General features: G+C 42.1%; 1 protein-coding gene across 7 annotated transcripts in view; it reads left to right on the plus strand.

Moving 5' to 3' along the window:
* Positions 1-15,853, plus strand: part of PSD3 (pleckstrin and Sec7 domain containing 3) — a gene marked incomplete at its 5' end in the record, with an annotated part of 582,691 nt that overhangs the window by 560,299 nt on the left and 6,539 nt on the right. The window lies entirely within an intron of this gene.

The following is a 15,853-nucleotide window of genomic DNA, read 5'->3' on the forward strand; positions in this document are numbered from 1 at the left end:
CAACCCAAACCTGTGAGAAACGTGACTGGGCTGTAAGAGGTTTGCTTACAGGAGGGAGGGATTCCTGAGGGCAGGCTAACAGAGGCTCCCGGGTTCACTGCAGAGCCAGGGCAAACCTGGCGGGCAGCACCAGACCAGTGCATTTCATGGGCCAGCAGACCTAAGGTCAGAATGTTTTCTTTGGCCATTGCAGTGCTGTATTTGTTTTCATTGAGATTTGAATGCATTTAGGGAAGACCTGCAGGTCCCTCCCCACCACCCCTTAGTATATCACGCCTAGCAGGCATCCACATTTGTGTTGCTGGCCTGGCCCCTGGGGGCGGTTCAGTTTGCCATCCCTGTACAGAGGCTGCAGACGGTTGGATATGCTTTGTGTCTTAGATCTTTGAACATGGGCTTTGGAATCAACTGTCTCTTTGTGGTTAGAAAATGGATACTTCCAGGTACATGTGTTCTCAGGTTCCAGTCCAGCAGGAAAAGAAGTCCACGTCCCTGATGGCTCTACCCAGATGCAGAATAAGTCCCCTTGGCTGAATGGGCTAGAAATCAGCCACGTGCCCACTCCTGAATTTCGACCTGGAGTAGCACATGCTTATGGCTTAAGGCAGGCAGGGCCCACACGAACCACATGGCTGGAAGCTCAATTTTAGAAACAACAAATGTCCATTCTAGTAAGACATGTAAATCTCTCGGGACGGAATATTTTAAATCTAGAAAATCTAGGGCGTCCTTGAGGCGTGATGCATCTTTTTCTGAATTTCTAATTTTTGGTGGCATGTAAAATGGCGCGATTCCTTCTGAAATTGACGTATATGAAATAAGAGCACATTCCATACAGCGCCGTTCAGGAAATTCAAAGCATCTCATATCAAGGAGCGCACGTAATATGAATTTCTGGGCGTAAGCCCTCAGTTTTATCTTTGGGCTATTTGTTGCACGGTGGGTAGGTGCTGGTTTGATGTATTTCTTTTTGAACAGATTCTCTGCTTGTGATCTTAGCCCGGCTCCCTCAGATCGCTCAGTCTTTGTCAACATCAGATAAATAATTTTCATGTGACGGTCCACTTTTTCTCTCACAGGAGCAGTGCAAGGGCATATTTCAGTGCACTGCCAGCCGCCACAAGCTAATCCATCTCTGAAACAAGACAATCTAGCTGTTAATTTGTGAGTCGCCTTGTTTGTAAAAGTACAGAGATAGCTGTGATCACCATCTTTCTCCCTAGCGAAGGGAGAGTCTCAGTTGAACGAGAGTCTCAGTCTCACTTGAAGAAGAGTCTCAGTCTCAGTAACAGGGTCTAGCCTGGAATCCAGCACTGTCTGCTTTACAGAAAACATCACAGAGGTGATCCCTGGTCTGGATCTGAGAAGCTAAGATATGGCAGGTTAATAGAATTCTTGGGGAAGTTTAGGAATTTTCTTTTTCTAATAGAAGACTAAGTGTTAGAGTCTAGAGACCCAGGTTCAGCATCTGCCCAGGCATACAAGTCCAGTTAACTACAGAGACAGGAGTCTTGCATTGCCGTTCGGAGTTGCATTTTGTATGACACAATGAGCGAGGTCTACAGAGCGCTGGATTTTCATCTGTAAAAGATGGTGCACGCTTCTGAAGGGAGGAGAAGCTTAGCAACAGGATCCTTTGAATCACATTTTAAACAGATGATTGAGAAGCAGAACAAACAGCCAGTCACAGGACCCACAGTGACTCTGTCCCTAAATCCCTCCTTACACCTGAAATGTCTGCTCTGAGGAGGGTCACTGCTTTGGGTGAATGTACTGTCTGCCAGAAAAGGGAAAATACTTGCAATTATAAAATAGTAAAATTAGGAAAAGGGATGGACTGGAAGTTAGGAGGCCACTTTAGTCTCATCCTTGATGTGTTTGGTACTAGTTATCCTCTCTGGACCTCAGTTTCTGGCTGTGGAGATGAGATGGGATTGGGTGAACTAACCTATAAGGTCGCCTCCAACTCTTTATTTTTGATGCGAGATACATACTAACAGCAAATAGTTTATTAGATTAACTCACTCTCACGATGATCCCTAAGAGTGTTGTTAAACGTAAAACAAGAATAGTTCAATTTGGGGATATCAGGGGATCTGGACCAGCTCTGTCCAATAGAGATATAGTGCAAACCACATATATAATTTTAAATTTTCTAGTAGCTACACTTAAAAATAAAAGGAAACTGGTAGAATTAATTGTAATAAGATTTTTCAACTTAACACAATATGTCCAAAATATTATCATTTCCACATGTAATCACTATAAAATATTAAGATATTTGACGCTCTTTTCTTCCTAAGTCTTCAAACTTTAGTATACCTTTACACTTAGGGCACATCTCGGTGTAAGGTGGCCACATTGCACGTGCTCAGGAGCCGCCTGAGGCAGTGGCTCCTGTGCTGCTCAGTCTCCCTAAAAGCCAGCTGGGACTGGGAGGCCTGGTCACAAGTGGGGTGCAGGTTTCATGCATAATGGAAGATGTGCAGCTGTTGTGCACCGTAGGACTCTACAGTAGTTTGTGGACGGTATCGCTTCTGTCTGGCTGCCTGTGCTGTGCCTGTTGTTTACTGTTTTGATTGTTACTTCTGGGTGGGGATTCAGTAAAGAAGAGGCCCACCTGGTGTGAGTGCTGTCACCACAGTGACTTGTGAGAAGGAAGTGCGCTTTCAGTCTCCCCACAAAGCTATTCTCATGCAAATAGTGTGAGCGGCCTCCTTTGCAATTCCCTTGGACCTTTTGGTAAGTGACCCTCCCATCCGTTTTTTTGCAGACTGCTGGTACTGTCCGCCCTTTCCTGTGCTAACTCTGTTTTTTTCTTTTTACCCAGAATACTTTATCTCTGTCTAACTACTTTAGGTTTCTTCCTACTACTTTCCATAAGAATCTGTACGCTTTTGATGTAAGAGTTTTAAAAGCTTCTGTGCTTGAGCCCCTGCTCTGAGATGCAGAGGCTTGTTGGAGCAGGCTACTGCACTTCTTTATGTGTATCTAATTCAGAATTACTCAATAGACTTATAATGAAAACTTAAAATGTTTTCAGAAATCTTCTGGAAATATTAGGGGAAAATCATATGCAAAAATCCTATGTTTGTACTAGCCTTCTCAGTACAGCCCTCACTGGAAGGCTGGAAGCAGGTCCCCCGGTCACGGACTTCTTGCAGGAGCACCTGTCTGCCTGGACAGCTCCTGGAGGTGTGGCTCATGTGCACGAGGGACACGTTGGGGCCTCTCACCTCAACCGGAGGTTTCCTGCCTGACCGGGTCTGGCCTTTGGCCAGTTTGTGGACAGAGTCAACCACAGCTGGTTTCCCATGTGCCTTTCCCTCCCCGGACCAGCACTGCATCTTCATCCATGTGTCATGCTTCCCTCCTTGAGAGTCCTGGGAAGTTTATAGCTGCCCCTCATTCTGCCACTTGTGGAGCCTGAGACTGGAGGGGGCGAGGGACTTGCTGAGGCCTGGTCGCTCAGTGTTCTGACTCCACGGGTCAAAGATACTTTACCAAGACAGGCTCAGAATTGGACACAGAACTGGGGAGATGGAAGAGAGATATTTGAACTGGGCCTGCAGAAGGTACAAAACTGCTTTGAGCTCAAAAGCAATCAATATATCTTAGGTATGAAGTGTCCTGGGAAGTCAGTGGGGAAGGTAGTTTACCTTCAAAGCTTCCTCAAATCCTACTTTTAAAATTTCCTAGAAAGACTGACCTGTCCCCTTATGACAGGCATTGGCGTTTTGGGACCTGTGCACGTGACAGGCCAGCTGCCACAAAGAATCCCGGGAGCGTATTTCTGAGAGAAACTGTGTGCGACTTTAGGGAATCCTAGTACAGCCAGAAGCACAAACTAAATATAAACCAAGGATTAAGAGTGTGGCCTGTAGGTGTTTCCCTGGTGGCACAGTGGTTGAGAGTCCACCTGCCGATGCAGGGAACATGGGTTCGTGCCCCAGTCCGGGAAGATCCCACATGCTGTGGAGCGGCGAGGCCCGTGAGCCATGGCTGCTGAGCCTGCACGTCCAGAGCCTGTGGTCCGCAACGGGAGAGGCCACGACAGTGAGAGGCCCGCGTACCGGAAAAAAAAAAAAAAAGAGTGTGGCCTGTATAAGAATGTTGTCATAACAAACTAAAATTTTGTTTTAGATGTGAGTTCCCTAAGGAAAAACTCAGTGAGAGACAAACTTTTATCCCATAGGAGTTAAATTTAGCCTCTTATCCAGATAAGTAGTATTTCTCTAGCTCAGATTACTCATCTTGGGTATGTAGAAACTTGACTTCACATCTCTGTGTTTCAAAGGACAATTTTTTTTTCCATTAAACTTTTTAATCCCATTGATCCAGAGTTAATTTTCTTCTTCCCGTTAATTTTACTCTCAGCTATTTTCAAAACCCTCATGCAAGGCCACGCTGGGCAGGGCCCCCAGAGCCAGGAGCCTGGTGCATGGCAGGTCTGCAGGACTGACCCATGGCTAGGTGGGAACTGGACAATTCTTGAGTTTTCCACCTAGAAAACAAACTGTTCTGTTTTCTAAGTGAGCTTTGTGGACTTTTAAATTGAGAATTTCGAGTTTAATTTCTAAGAAGAGAAAAAAAATCTGGGTACTAATACAGACTGGGTTTATAGAAAGGGTTTCGAGAGCTGGAGAAACAAAGTGTGAAGAGTGAGAAAGGCAGCAGGGTTTTAAAAATTAGCTCTCAGAATTGGGAAAGCTCTCCTTGACACCGAAGTCCTGTTCTTCTCCACAAAGATGTTGCAAAGGGAAAAGCACTGCAGGGGATCTGCCTGGCCGGGCCTGGCAGCTGGGGGCCCTGGGAGGGACAAGCACGACAGGGGTGGCCATTGAGCCCTCGCTGCTCCCTGAAGGGCCTGTGGGAGCTCTGGGGGCAGAGACCAGACGCCTTAGGAGCATCAGACCAGGACCCAGGATGGAGACAAAGACACGCTCAAAACGCTTTCTGCAGACCCAGTGCTTTTTGTCCGTATTAGAGTTTTTTGACCTCTTCTGCTTACATTATTATTATGAGTAAGCTTTTTATTTTAGTTTTGTTTTTAATTGAAGTCACAAAGTTCATTTAGAGAGCAGTCGAGCCAAAAGGTAGACTGAAATAAAACAATAGAATTCACACTGCCTCAGGTTTTCCCAGAAAGCCACGAATACAAACTATACAACCTAAAAATGTGTGTATTTGCTATATTTTGGCAGTGGGTTACCATTACATGCAGAAGCCTGATAGGGGAATGGCATAGGGAAAAAAACGTTAAAATTTTCTTTTAAAAATGTAAGTCCTAGCATAGCTTTCAGATAAGAACTTATAGAAAGCTCTGTTTTTAATGTATTGCTTTCTTAAGTTAGCAGGTAGCAGAGGGTAAGCCAGCCGGGCAAGGAGAAAGTCTGCAAGTCAATTCTGCATCGTCCTATAGAATGCAGAGTGGAGATGAGCAGTTTCTTCCAGAGCTCCTTGTTTTGTTGGCTTGTTTTAATTGTTTTGGTTTGTTTCTTTGTTTTCCAATGTAGAGATCTAGGAGTAAAAATTGTTTTGCTATGTACATGACATTATTGGTGTTCTTCTCCTTTCATTTTAAGCTGGCCTTTTACCCTTCCTGCCTGAGAAGGGGAAATGTCAGGAGGAAATGTATTCAGGACTTGATTGCTGGTGCAGTGAGGTCTGAAGGCAAATGGCAACGCTAAGTTAGAATTGCCGTTGCAGTTTTCTTTTCATTTAGGCTGTTACTATTGTATTCATGTATCAGAGGTCAAAAGGAGATAGTGTTATATTAAATGAAATGAAAAATGGTATGCAGAACTCATACTCAAAAAAAAGAAACTGCTCCATCAGATGTGGATGTGATTAAACTTCTTTTCAAATAATAACAATACTCAGGATTTTTTTTTTTAGCACTTAACATTCAACCTAAGCCACAGCTTACTTGGCCTTGGATACTGTATTGTTTTGTTCCTCCCTAGTAAGCATTGCTGCTAGTGAAAGGGATATTTTTCCTACATGTTCGAGAAGTATTCTTACAGGTGATTAAAGACCAACTTAATAAATTAACGTTGCAAAACAATGTAGTAAGGAGGTTACAGAGTGAATAAACAACTTGATTTTAGGAGAAAAAGAAGCCATTAAGCATTTGAATTGTCTTTGGCTCTCAGCGGTCACAGAAGGTTTTATGAAAAGCGCAAATCTTACGAAGGAAATTAAGAGAGAGAGCTTGCTGAATGGACAAAGCCACAAAAGCAGTGTTCAGATGCTTCTCTGCAGAGAGTAGCCACTGAGCTTGGATTTGGTAAAATCCCATCTCAATTTTCTGATAGTGGGATCAGCTCACACAGTTATACTGCTATGAATCTATTCATACTGTCAGAGAATCTCTGAGCAAGGAAGCTGAGCATACAGCTCTGAAATTTTTAAGAATTGATCTGAGAATGAATCCACAGAGACTACGACAAAACCTTTAATAACGGGGCTTCCCTGGTGGCACAGTGGTTAAGAATCCGCCTGCCAATGCAAGGGACACGGGTTTGAGCCCTGGTCCGGGAAGATCCCACATGCCACGGAGCAACTAAGCCCGTACACTACAGCTACTGAGCCTGTGCTCTAGAGCCTGCAAGCCACAACTATTGAGCCTATGTGCCACAACTACTGAAGCCTGTGCACCTAGAGCCCATGCTCTGCAACAAGAGGAGCCACCGCAATGAGAAGCCCACGCACCGCAACGAAGAGTAGCCCCCGCTCGGCACAACTATAGAAAGCCCGCGCACAGCAACAAAGACCCAACGCAGCCAAAAATAAATAAATTAAATAAATAAATTTTTTAAAAAGGGAACAACTGTGAAAATGATTTTTTAAAAAAAGACCTTTAATAACCTGACCAAAGGCAGTAACTGTCCCCAAAGCACATCGCATTCTCAGGCTCCCTCTGTCCTTCCTAATGAAAGTACACCCTGGAAGGGCCACGTAATGAAAACTAGCAAGGATTTAGGAAAGTGAATCAATGCCATAGTTAGTGGCCACCTGCCCCCAAGACTGCTCTTTTCACTGTCACATTGCTTCCCACAGACTTGCGTTCTGCAGCCCATCTCATCTTTAACGTGCCCGATCTGGAGCTATGTTCATGCTTGCACAGTGGTTACTTTGTGGCATGAATCATATTAATTAAAACATTCATGGTTTTTTGCTGTTTCTTCTTCCCTTTTTACTATCTGGTTATGAACATTATTGTCAGAGCAAAAGTGTAAAACCTCCATATTGTTATTATTTACTTGCTTAGTGTCAGCAGCAGTTTCCTTCCCATGTTAATATTGATGAGGCTGCTACTCTGACCCACAGAGCTTAGAATCTTAGGTGAGTGTTGAAGTATTTACCCAAGGGTAAATGTGATCCTGGTGCATTACATGTAAGTCACATGCAAGAGTCATCAGGCAAAGGAATTCACATATAAATGACCATTGACAAACTCTTATCTTTTTAATGGATGCTTTTGTTAGAAGGTAAATTTAGAGGCTGCCCTTCATGTCAGAATGAGATCTAGTCACTAACAAATGAAGAACCACCACACTCCACACTCCAAAAGTCCAGTTTTTCACGTTTTTTTTTAAAGCTCCAAGTGGGTAATAAAATTTGGTCTTCATGTACTACTACATAAGAGACGCTCAGAAAATATGTCTCTGTTTTATGAACCTCAAAAGTATGATATAAACTACTTTTCTTTCTCTGTAGAGAGAGAGCCCCAGTCTTAAGGACGCAGCCTCAACACACTCTGCAGGGTTTGTGCGGGTGGCGTCTTGACAGCCGTGGTCTGGATGTGGGGGGCATAGATAAGTCTTTGCTGAGTGGTGCCACTTAGGGTCAGACCATAGCATTTTTGTAGAAAACATGGGAATGGGGAACACTGGAGGTGAAAGAGCATTCCCTAGAGGCTACTGACGGAGGGGCTCATCGGGCATCTACCTCTGCATCTATATCCATGGTTTTATTTTTCTAGAATTTGCCACATTAAGAGTTCAAAATATGTTTTCTATTAGACATGAGAAATTTATTTTCTCATTTGTTCCTTCCTTCCATTTATACACTCATCAAATGTTTACTTAGTGTATACTCTGTGTTCTCTGTGCTGGGGATATATTAACAAACAAAAGCCAAGTCCTTGCCCCCATGTGATTGCATTCTAGGATTGGCAGGGGGAAGATAGACAAGATTGTTTCATAAGCAAACTCTAAGTCTCATGGTGAGAATGCTAAGGAGAAAAATAATGCAGTGTCCAGTGCGAAGAGCAGGTGTGGCAGTTTTAGGTCTGGATGACCAGGGAAGGCCTCTGCATAAAGGAGACATTTGAGTGAAGACTGAAAGGGGTGATGGAGGCCAGGGAATATGCCCCGTGGGCTCCTGGGGCCATGCTTCTTGGGCAGAGAGAGCAGCAGGTACTAGAGGTCTAGAGCCAGGAGTGTGTCTGCTATGTTCAAGGACAGCCAGGAGGCAGGATGACTGGCACACAGCATGCCCGGGGGGAGCAGTAAGACACCAGACTGGGGGGCAGGGGGTGGCACTGATGGGGGTTTCCTAGGCCAGTGTAAGGATTTGGGGTTTGGAAAGATTTTTAAGGATGAGAAGCCATTGGAGCATTTTGAGCAGATGACACACTCTTACAGTTTAGCCCATGACTCTCTTTCTAGAAGTGTATGCATGGGGGGCAGAGAGGGAGCAGGGGGACCAGAGAGGCAGCTATCGCAGTTATCCAGGCACAAGGTGATGGTGCTAGGTCCAGACTGGAAGTGGTGGCAGCAGAGAGAAATGGTGTTCTTCTGAATTTATTCTGAAGATGGAGGGACAGATGGATGTGGGATATGGGAGAAAGAAGGATCAAGGAGCAAAGTTTTTATTGTCAAATTTCCTTCCTCAGGATTTTAGAAGTATCTCCAGGCTGCTCCCTAGTAAATACTAGTATACTAACTAATCATTACCCAGATCCAGAAACTGCTGTAGGACAATTTGTTGGCTAACTCTTACAATCTTGATATCCTACGTGTTGTAGGCTTATAGGGGAGGACCAAGAGAACTGTACTCTAGCACCCATGGCGACCAAACAACTGGTATAAAACTATTAAAATAATAAAATAGTCAATGGATTTAATACTTATTATGTGACCACAGTATGGCTTAGAGTGGAATAACATCCATCAATAATTTGTTGAATATTCAGAGAAAACCCAACAAAACTATGTTATACCAAAGCCTATTAATTAAGTATATCTTTTGCTAAATAAAATTATGACAGGAAGTGCACGTACAGCTCAATTGAGATACTGTTTTTTATTGAAGTACAGTTGATGTTGCATTAGTTTCTGGTATACAGCAATGTAATTCAGTTATAAATATATATTCTCTTTCATATTCTTTTCCATTATGGTTTACTATAGAATATTGAATATAGTTCCCTGTGCTATAAAATAGGTCCTTGTTGTTTATCTATTTTATATATAGTAGTTACATATAATATTTGCTAATCCCAAACTCCTAATGTATCCCCTCCCCCTTTCCCCTTTGGTAACCATAAGTTTGTTCTCTGTGTCTTGTCAGTCTGCTTCTGTTTTGTAAATAAATTCATTTGTATCATATGTTAGATCCCACATATAAATGATACCGTGTGTGTGTGTGTGTGTGTGTGTGTGTGTACCCCATATCTTTTGTATCCATTCTGTTGATGGACACTTAGGTTGCTTCCATGTTTTGGCTATTGTAAATAGTGCTGCATTGAACATTGTGGTGCATGTGTCTTTTTTTTTTTTTTTAACATCTTTATTGGGGTATAATTGCTTTACAATGGTGTGTTAGTTTCTGCTTTATAACAAAGTGAATCAGCTATACATATACACATGATCCCATATGTCTTCCCTCTTGCGTCTCCCTCCCTCCCACCCTCCCTATCCCACCCCTCCAGGCTGTCACAAAGCACCGAGCCAATATCCCTGTGCCATGCGGCTGCTTCCCACTAGCTATCTACCTTACTACGTTCGTTAGTGTGTATATGTCCATGACTCTCCCCCACCCTGTCACAGCTCACCCTTCCCCCTCCCCAGCATGTGTCTTTTTGAATTATGGTTTTCTCTGGGTATTTGCCCGGTAGTGGGATTGCTGTGTCATATGGTAATTCTATTTTTAGTTTTTTAAGGAACTGTCATACTGTTTTCTATAGTGGTTGCACCAATTTACATTCTCACAGCAGTGTAGGAGGGTTCCCTTTTCTTCACACCCTTTCTAGCATTTATTATTTGTAGACTTTTTGATGATGGCTATTCTGACCGGTATGAGGTGGTACCTCATTGTAGTTTTAATTTGCACTTCTCTAATAATTAACGATGTTGGGCATCTTTTCACATGCCTCTTGGCCATCTGTCTGTCTTCTTTGGAGAAATGTCTATTTAGGTCTTGTGCCCATTTTTTCTTTTTTTTCTTGTGCCCATTTTTTGATTGAGTTGTTTGTTTTTTTTGTTATTGAGTTTTATGAACTGTTTGTCTATTTTGGAAATTAAGCCCTTGTCAGTCAATTGGGATGTTGTTTCTATGAGTGAGTCCAAGCTGAGTGTTGACCATTTTATTAGTCTGCAAATAATAGAAAACTTGACTAAGTTTTTAAACAGTATAAACATTCTTTATCTCATCTAAGAAAACTTGAAGTAGATGGTCACTGGCTGCTTGAGAGTTGCCACCAAAGATATATGATCTTTCTAAACTTCTGATTTGCTATCCTTAGCACATTGGCTTTTTTGTTTTCATGCTTATCGTTTCATGGTTTCAAAGTGCCTGCCATAGCTCCGAACATTTCATCTCCCAACTTTTATCAGAGCACCAAAAGCTGCTTCCATGGAAGTACCCTAGTCGGCTCTCCTTACATGTCACTGGCCAGGTCTAGGTCACAGGGCTGCAACATTGACTGGCAAGGGGATGAGGGTTATCCCTTCTGTGTTAGACCACGATTCCTGTCCTGGGGTTAGGCTAGAACATGACACCCTCAGTGAAAAGCACAACTCCGTCAGCTGCAAGAGGAGGCTGCTAGGGAAGCAGCAAACAGTGTTTGCTGCTCTGTCCTCTACCAGCTTCTTTGGCTGAGATTGACCATTGGAACATGACCCTCAGGTTTTCAGTCTCTAAACTGGCACATCAGGTTAAAAAGTGATTGAGAAGTACACTTCCTGCTGTTGCTCTGCTTTTCCCTAAACACCAGCTCTAACCTAAAAAAAATTTCAGGATTGGTCTTAGAAAAAAGAGTCATGTCTTCTCTGAAAGGAAAAAAGGAAATAAACCCTCCCAAAGATGGCACATGGTTGCATTGTTAGGAAGAAGTCTGACTTTGCCACCCCAGAGGGGAGAAGTCAGGAGAGGTCTTGGAGAAGAATTTTGCGGGCAGTCCTAACCCTTCACGCCTCGGGCTGCATTCAGAGCTGCCTGTCTTTGCTCAGAGGCAATCTTTTTTTGGCCCCAAAGCCTCTGGATAGAGGTTTACAAATTTGGTGAGTCTGTAATCCCAGAAGAACGTAGATCACAGTCCTTCCAGTAGTACTGAAGAGTCCTGAGATTAAAGATAAGTTTTCCTAAAATATTTTAAAGAGGAATTTGGCTTGGCCACAGAGAATGGTAGAAAGCAAAGCTGTATTACTGGGTTTAGTAGCCTGTGTCCCTGTAAGCCCTTTTAACTCAGAAATAGAGCACAGCCATTGGAAGTTCCTAAACAAACCCACATTATTTTTTTCCTTATTTCTCTCAACATCTGAGCAGTCCTGGTTGCCGGCCCCCTTTCACCCTTTGCTTTGCTTTGCCTTTTCTTCTCATCTGATGATTCATGTACTGCCACTCCTCTGTGCTCTGCCTTTTGTTTATTGATTGACACACAGATGTAATTTATGGGGGCAACAGATTTGCAGCTGGAGCTGTAAAATGAGTGGATGAAATTGCTTTAATTTATGCATTTTTTTGGTGAATTTTCCCAATAATGTCAGTTTCTTCAAAAGCTAGTAGAAAATGGCCCAGTCACCTTTTCTTCTTTTGTCCTCTTTCAAGTCATCTCAAAAAATTGTCCTTCATATCCCTTTTATTGTATAAATGCCCTAGTTTTGTGAAATAGTATGCCTTATATTGATTTTCTGAATGTATTTTTAAACTGTCTTTAGATCATTTTACTAAACCTTATTCATATTAAAATACAGTTCTTTCCTGCATTTTATTCTTGCCACCAAGGCAGTTTAGAGACAGATTAAGTCTCTAAATTCCTAGAATGAACATGACTTTAGATTTCACTGATGCGTAGACTACTGTGTAATACTTATGACATATTTTTATTAGCATATGCCCTTATTAAACCCTTATGTATTGATAGCTTTCTGAGAAAAGATTAATATTTTATTCCTTTGTTACTTCTTTACTAAAATTGGAATGTGTATCAATTAGTGATGCTTTCATCTGCAATTAACAGTACTTGAGGCACATGAAAAGGTGCTCAACATTGCTAATCATCAGGGAAATGCAAATCGAAACCACAGTGAGATATCACCTCACACCTGTCAGAATGACTATCATCAAAAAGAACACAAATAACAAATGTTGGCGAGACTGTGGAGAAAAGGGAACCCCCCTACAGTGTTGGTGGGATTGTAAATTGGTGCAGCCAGCGGGAGGGATAAATTAGGAGTTTGGGTTTAACAGATACACACTACTATATATAAAATAGATAAACAAGGACCTACTGTGTAATAGCACAGGGAACTATATCCAATATCTTGCAATAACCTATAAAAGAATATATATATTCTTTTTCAGATTTATATAAAACTGAATCACTTTGCTATACACCTGAAACTAACACAACATTGTAAGTCAACTCTACTTCAGTTAAAAATAAAATTGGTGCAGCCACTGTGGAAAACAGTCCTTAAAAAAACTAAAAACAGCCACTGTGGAAAGCAGTCCTTAAAAAAACTAAAAACAGAACTACCATGTGATCAGCAATTCCCCTTCTGTGTATATATCCAAAGAAAATGAAGACACTAATTCAAAAAGATAATGTACCCAATGTTCATAGCAGTATTATTTACAATTGCCAAGATATGGAAGCAGCATAAGTGTCCACCAACAGATGAGTGGATAAAGAAGATGTGGTATATATACAATTGAATACCACTCAGTCATAAAAAAGAATGAAATCTTACCATTTGTGACAACATGAATGGACCTAGAGGGTGTTATGCTTCGTGAAATAAGTCAGAGAAAGACAAATACAATATGATTTCACTTATACATGTAATCTATTAAAAACAAAACAGATGAACAAACATAACAACAGAAACAGAGTCATAGATACAGAGAACAAACAGGTGGTTGCCAGAGGGGAGAGGTGTAGGGTGGGGAGAGAAATAGGTGAGGGAGATCAAGAGACACAGACTTCCAGTTGCAAAATAAATGAGTCAAGGGTATGGGGAATATAGCCAGTAACTATGTGATATCTTTGAGTGGTGACAGTTGGTAACTAGACTTATCATGGTGATCATTTTGAAATGTATAGAAATGTTGAATCACTATGTTGTGTAATAGGAACTAACATAGTGTTGTAGGTCAATTATACATCAAAAAGAAATAAACAAATAAACAGACTCATAGAAAAAGAGAATAGATTTCTGGCTGCCAGTTGGGAGGGGGAAATTGGATGAAGGCAGTCAAAAGGTACAAACAGCCAGTTATAAGATAAATAAGTAGTAGGGGTGTAATGAAACACATGATAAATATAATTAGCACTGCTGTATGTTATGTATGAAAGTCATTAGGAGAGTAAATCCTGAGTTCTCATCACAAGGAAAAAACAAATTTTTCGATTTCTTTAGTTTTGTATCTATATGAAATGATGGATGTTCACTAAACATTTTGTGATCATTCTTTCATGATGTATATAAATCAAATCACTATGCTGTATACCTTAAACTTATACAGTGCTGTGTGTCAATTATATCTCAAAAGAAACTAGAAGGAAAAAATGTGGTGGAAAAAACCATTACCTGATTAACAGTGGCTTAACCCCAAAGGGTATTTATTATTCATACTTAAGACGGTCAGAGGCAGTAAGGGCTTTGAGAGTTGGATCCAGCTCATTGTGTCATCAAGAACCCGGGCTCTTTCTGTCTTTCCATTTCCCCTCAGGCCTAGCATGCTGTCCTTTTGCCTTCACGCCTGCTGCCTCATTTCACAGGGTTACAGCTTTAGGAATCACATCCATGTCAAGGAAGGAGTAAGAGTGAGGGGCTGGCACCAGTGGCTTCTCCTCTCAACCTGCCCCTTTCATCAGAAAGCAAAATCGCTTTCGCAGAAGTCCCCCGGGAGAGTTCTCCTTATATCTCAGTGGCCAAAATATCACACAGCCCATCTTAGCTGCAAGAGTGTCTGGGAAAGTAAGTATTTGGTTTTATCAACAGTGGGAGGGACATAGGAGAAGAGGAGGGTTGAAAATGGCTTTTGATTGGCCAAACCTACAGAGTCTCTCAGAGTTGTCATCCTAAAATACACATTCCTGCATATATTTTCATACCCAGGAAGGAAATGCAGCTTAAGAGTATGGGTTCTAGAGTCCATATCCCAGCTTCACTTCTTTACTGTCTTGGACTTATCTCTGCCTCTATTTCCTTTACTGTAAAACAGGGATAATAACGTACCAATTGTATATGATTCTTGTGTTAATGCCCTCAAGTTAGCCTGTGGGCACCCCATAATGTAATCATCGTCAACCAAAGCTTGGCACCTCAACATGGCTACTGACCAAACCCAGAGCAAGCTTAATGACTAGCAGCTTTTACCTACTTTTGAACAAAACAACTTGAAAGAGTAGCTTCAAGTAGCTTCACCTTCATAATTATTAATTTAAAACAGATATATAAAATCTCAATTTGACCAGAAAAATCCCTAAAAGACTTAGAGTTATAAAAGACTTTGCTGCCTTTGTTGGGACAATTTATAACTGAGCTGTTCTTTTGCTGAGAAAGAAAATACTTTAGGCCTTCTACAGATCCTTCATGTGTTGAAGCAGTATGATGAGAGACTTATTTTGACTAGAATCTATCAAATCGAGAATCTGCGACCCTTCTGTAATTTGCACTATGTACACAATAGCTCTATATAGTGACTCAGATACAAACTTAAGAAAAGAAAAGCAGCACCAGTAAAGGTTAGAGAAAAAAAATCTCTGCAGTGTTCTTCTCAATTATTCTTAGAAAAAGATACCCAGAGACAAGAAAATCAAGGAGCCGTTCAAAACATAGTAGACACTCAATGAACAGTTGATGAAAAAAAATGTGTAGAATAAAGAACAGCATCAGGGGATAATTTGAAGTTTTGCAAGAAACCATAGTACTCTGAGAAGTTGGTAATCCTAGCAGAAAAGCCGTAGCAGGAAACCCAGAGCAGCTTCTAGGAAGTGTTAGTGGTCCCGTAGGGGACAGGAGTACAGGTTCACCACCAACTGCTTCCTCAAGTTGGGAGTAAAGAACCGCACCCCAGCCAGGTTCAGGGGAGGCCTTGGCCACGGCCTTGTGGGGCGGCCCCAGTGGCTGCAGGCCTGAGCCTGAGAGCCATCTGGTCCCCAAAACCGGAGGCCGCAGCTCTTCCAACTCACACTTTCTTGTGCTGAGTGTTCAGGAAGCAGGCTTCCTCCAGCTCATAGCCATTCCTGCAGAATGCAGAACGAAGGAGAACTCACATTCTATCTTTATGTCTTACCGAATCGATGAAACCATCAGTCAGCCTCCTGAGCTGCCAGCCCTGCCCTTCGGGAAGTGAGCTCGCTGGCGCCTTGCGCCGTGTGCCTGTGACAGTATAC

The sequence above is a fragment of the Leucopleurus acutus genome (genome assembly GCF_964270905.1).
Source record: "Leucopleurus acutus genome assembly, chromosome: 21".
In the NCBI taxonomy this organism is placed as follows: Eukaryota; Metazoa; Chordata; class Mammalia; order Artiodactyla; family Delphinidae; genus Leucopleurus; species Leucopleurus acutus.